Source organism: Amblyomma americanum, chromosome 1, assembly GCF_052857255.1.
Source record: "Amblyomma americanum isolate KBUSLIRL-KWMA chromosome 1, ASM5285725v1, whole genome shotgun sequence".
In the NCBI taxonomy this organism is placed as follows: Eukaryota; Metazoa; Arthropoda; class Arachnida; order Ixodida; family Ixodidae; genus Amblyomma; species Amblyomma americanum.
In genome coordinates, this window is record NC_135497.1 from 519,233,927 (window position 1) to 519,238,772 (window position 4,846).

At 51.8% G+C, this 4,846-nt stretch overlaps 1 non-coding gene across 1 annotated transcript; it reads left to right on the plus strand.

The window, feature by feature from the left end:
• The first annotated feature begins 4,193 nt into the window (after window positions 1-4,193).
• On the plus strand, window positions 4,194-4,355 carry LOC144116879 (U1 spliceosomal RNA). Its single transcript, XR_013311994.1, has one exon. It is a non-coding gene; the product is annotated as a U1 spliceosomal RNA (small nuclear RNA).
• The last annotated feature ends 491 nt before the right edge of the window (window positions 4,356-4,846 follow it).

A 4,846-nucleotide genomic window follows, 5' to 3' on the forward strand; every position in this document is an offset into this window, starting at 1 on the left:
GCTACAAGGAAGAGCGCAACAACGACGTCCGTTAGGCGGTTAACCAGCGCTGTACCGGCACGCAATAAACCAAAGCCGGGGGCGGGCGAAGGGGGCGGTTACGTGTAACTGGAGAGGTAGCAGTATCGGCACCATTTGTTTTTCGATGTTTCTTTGACGAAAAAGTAGGGTCTCCTCATAGAGGCCTCTCCTCAAATTATTATTATTATTATTATTAATCAGCGAGACATGCCGGTCTAAGCCTTTAGATGGCTTGTAGGCTTGCATAACAGTAATGCTAATAACAGTAATAATAAGCGCCCAGCTGCTTTCAAAAGCCGATGGGGGTGGCCGCCTCGTCGCTCCTAGGAAGTAGAAATAATAATAATATTCTACTTCCTCGGAGCGGCGAGGCGGCCACCGCCATCGGCTTTTCAAAAACCGCTTCCACGCTTTCGCCCTCGCCCTTGTGTTGCAGGCCCAGCGTGACGAGAACACCCCTCTGGATCCAGTGCGGGCGCGCAACGACGCCGCTGTGAGCTCCGCAATTCTACCCTGAAAAGAAGTCCCACCGGCGAGTTGGGCACTCTTTCGGCTGGGAATGCGCGCGTCCTGTCGCGAACCGCTGAATCGCTGAATATAACTCGAGCTAAGACAGGCGTGGAAATCACCATTCCTGCTTAAGTCCTTTCTTTTCTTCGCTGGCAGTGGTTACCCGCAAAACGAGGCCTTGTATAAAATATGCGTATTCCCTAAGCCCGATTTTCTCGAAGTAGCGCTCCTGAAAGCTTGTTTGTCACTAACGCTGCGAAGAGTTTGAAATGAATTCTTTACGGCGGTTGTATTGCCTTTCAGTATAACGCGCTTTAGGTGAAATGCCCAAGATGGAGCGTTGTTTTCTGTTTTTCCACTTGGAAACACTTGGATGATTTGAGAAAGCTATATAACTTTCTTTTATATTGCCCTGAAAGCTCTCATATTTGTATTGCGTGTTAGAGCTTTGCGGATGTAAATATTTGATGCATTTATGCGCCGTAGGTACTGTGACGCACTTTGCGTCCTCGACATGCCTGCGGTTCTTCAGATTTTTCCTTTGATTTCCGCGACTTGTCTTCAGTCGTTTTAGAGTACGTTTGCGGAGTTTTAAGGCGATTTACTCGTTTTTAAGAGCATAATGCGCTTTCGCACGCACAGGGCCTGTTAAATGGTAAACAAATTCAAACGAGCACCATTTGAGATCTCCAAGGTATTAAAATTGATTTAGAACTAAACATTTTGACACATTTGCCCGCCTGGTTGGGTTTTAACACTTATAATAAACTGCGCATCTCCAACCAAAGATTTTAATTTTAACCCAACGTTTCGAAGCCGACTCGGTTCCTTCATCAGGGGTGACTGAGGGCAGTAGCTAGCATCTGGCGGGGAGGAAGGGGTCAATGGAACGAAAGCTGTGATGGGAAAGGCGTGGGGGAGGAGGAGGGGAGGGGGGGGGTGAAGGCTGTTAGTCACGTTGTCGCACAGCGGGGATGTGGTCAATAGCGACTTTTTCGTTGAGTTGATGTGCAGTTCATTATATTAAAATTGATGTTCATGGCGTCACCAAGCACTGGTCACAAAACATTCACGCATGACGTGCTCGACGGATCCCGCAAATGCCACTGTGCATTCTACTACGGAGAATCCCCCTCCCGCAAAAAAAAAGGGGGGGGGGGAACGTTAACGAACGCTAGGGAACGAGGAAGGCGAAAAAGTGGTCATGCAGCCGTCACGACATCTCCAAGTGTAGTGTGATGGACCTTCGGAATGTGTTCGCTACAAGTATGAGAATAATAATAGTTCTAGAATACAGGAAAAGTGTGTGAAACGAAAGTTGTACGCTGTTCACGGTGAAGAAAAGGGGAGTTGTCTAAGCGGTAGTTGGCGTAGAGGAGAACACGACTGTGGAAATCCTCGAAGTTCATGGAGCAAGCATGTAATATTACTTCCCATGGAGGTCATGCAAGCTGCGGTGCAGTCGTACTCCGAATGCCTGGAAGCTGTGATTAATGTAAAATACGAATAAACTGAATGAAAACCATTGTGTTATGTTGCAGACGCCAGTAAGCAAGTACTAGCAAAGAACCCTTCAATCTCGATTCGCTAAGAAGAGGAGTATGATGGTAAAACGATGTTGGCACATTTATGACGCACCCCGCAAATCCGTATATGATTTTGGTACTGGCTTTTGTAAAGAGCCTCCCTTCGCAATTCAGTGCTAAGGTTTGGCTATCAAACTTCATTCCTTTGCCCGCGCATTCTTTCTGCGTCCATGGAAATGAAACTTCAACAGATGAGCCTTAATAGTAATCGCATAAGGGAAAGAACTCGGAGCTATGGAATATATTTGGGTGAGATGAACGGACAGAATATGTGCACGAAGCAGCACTGCGTGCGCCATAGGATGCCACCTAGCTCAAACGTGGGGAAGCAGTTGACCCTGTTTGTGCGCCCGAAACCGAGCAGCTTCGCTTTCTTCCCGCGACTGCCTGCATGCAGGAGCTGCACAGTGCGGGAGTGTAGCGCTGGGGAACGGACGTGTCGGCCTTCAACCGCATCATCGCCACTCAGAGCTACGAGCAGCTGCGGCTTGTTTTCCGCGAATACAACGCACTCGCCAACCACACTGTGATGGAGGCCATCAAGAGCGAGATGAGCGGCGACCTCAAAAACGGCTTCCTCGCCATCGGTGCGTACTGCTCGCCTGCACGTTCGGCGCCTCGCATCTGTCAGACTGGCAAAAGGAACCCCGCTTTGGCCCTGGGTGGCTTAAAACGTTCCATGGAAGGCGTTGTGGAAGAACTGGAGGCCATGAAAGCCTGCTTCCACTTCCGATGTGTAGTAATGTACAGTGCGTCCATTCGTGCCAGTTGCTACGCTACGCTTCATTGCAGAACGTTCTTTCAGCCGACATCTCTGAGGGAGCCGTATTAATGGGCAGAGAATTGGAAAAAAAAACCGTCGCAATAGTTCTGCAGTGGCCGCCCCGAAACAAAATATCAGGCCGTACTTAACTGGGGAGCTTACAGGCGCGCATGCGCCCCCTATGTGCGAGGAATTTCACATACTTCAGCGCTTCGGTGTCAACCAATGGCGTTAGAAGTTTACTTTTCTGCCCACACATGGCGTGGTAATCTGCAAAATTCTATATTTTGGGTCATCACCCTGTTTGGTTTTGAACAAGACGCCTCCGGGGGCTTGCGCTGCCCTAAAGGGGTTACAGGGTTATGCGCGTGAAGCGCTTTCGGAGCCCTGCGCGTTTGTTTGCGTCATGAGCGATGCCACCAGAGAGCCAGGCGATTCGCGACTGGCACCTAGCTGCCCACTGCAATGTCGGAAAACGGCCCTAGCCGGCGGCCTTTCTTGCCTACACGTCGGCGAACCTCGCGCTGATACTGTCAGAGCCTTCGGATATGTATCGAGCTGCCTCAGTTCAGTTATAGTCGTACGTGTTTTGTGCTTGTGTATATGCGGTCTGCCGTCCTATACAGATGTCCACACCTTTCTATACAGCGCTCGAGCCACACCTGCCGTTGGTCCCTGGGTTCGAGATAGCTTGTCGCTGTGCGTGCCCTGAGCGTGCTACGTTACTGTTTCGCACCACAGTTGCCGATTTTCGCTGTGAGACTCGGCCGCCGCCTGGGGCGCCTTTTCGAGCGACGGGCAGGAGTGGTGGCGCCCCACGCCTGTTGCGTGTATCGTGGGGACCCAGTGGTCACCGTTTTGGGAACACAGGGCGCGTAGCACTTGGGAGCAATAAACAAAAATAAAACTCCTTTTTTCTCCCATCACTATTGTGCATCCAGTCGTCCAAACCGCCATTCTGAGATTAGCCCTAAATGCAGGAGCGGCGCCCTCAAGGGAAACTAGTGTAACGGCGAACCACGATTCACCGTTGACCGCGCTGCATTTTGCAAGGGTGCGCATGGCGAGAGTTTGAGATAGCAAACACTGGCAAAGCGCGCCGCCACTGCTGCACCCTTCTCTTCCAGCCCACACAACGTGTCCTTTGAAACACGCACGCATTTGTGCGTGTGGTTGCATTATGTTCAGTAGCAGGCTTTTCGGCGGAGGGATTTTTAGCTTGGTGTAAGAAATGACACAACAAGCGCTATCTTCACTGACGCAAGATGGTGGGACGCCTAGCATGGCATGCCTTCACATGTGCTTTCGCCAGCATACTTACCTGGTGTCGGGTCACCGGCGATCATGAAGGTCGGGGCCCCGTGCCGAGGCCTTCCATTGCACTTCGGTTGGCTGAAGCGCGCCACTACCCCTAACTGGGGCAGATGGGACACGTAATTTTTGGTAGTGGGGCTCGGCGTCCGCGCCAGACCCTGCCATGACAAAATCAAAAAAGAGACAGTAACGCAGAAGTTATTTCCGTGTAGGTATTCATTGCGAGTCGTAAAAACGCCCCGCTCTGGCGAGAGTGTTCTGTGGTGCGACGTCATCAAAAGCTTTACGGTGCGGGTGGTGTGGTAGTCATAGCGTACGGACGGAATTGATGTGGTGAGAGGGAGCCACTGCGCGTGCGCAAGAGGGGTCCGGTAAACCGGTATACTACGTCTCCGGGCCTGCCGTCGGCGACAGCGACCACCACAGCGAGTATCACGTTATCACGAACTCTTCAGCTTGTTTCCCGTGGGTCGAAAGGGGAAGACCTTTCGGCCGCCGCCTGGGGCGCCTTTTCGAGCGATGGGCAGGAGTGGTGGCGCCCCACGCCTGTTGCGTGTATCGTGCGCGACGCAGCATGCAGTGAGCATTAGCGCTTCCGCCCGCCGTTACAGCCAGCGCCCGCCAGTGGCGAACGGGGCGCAATGCAACCACG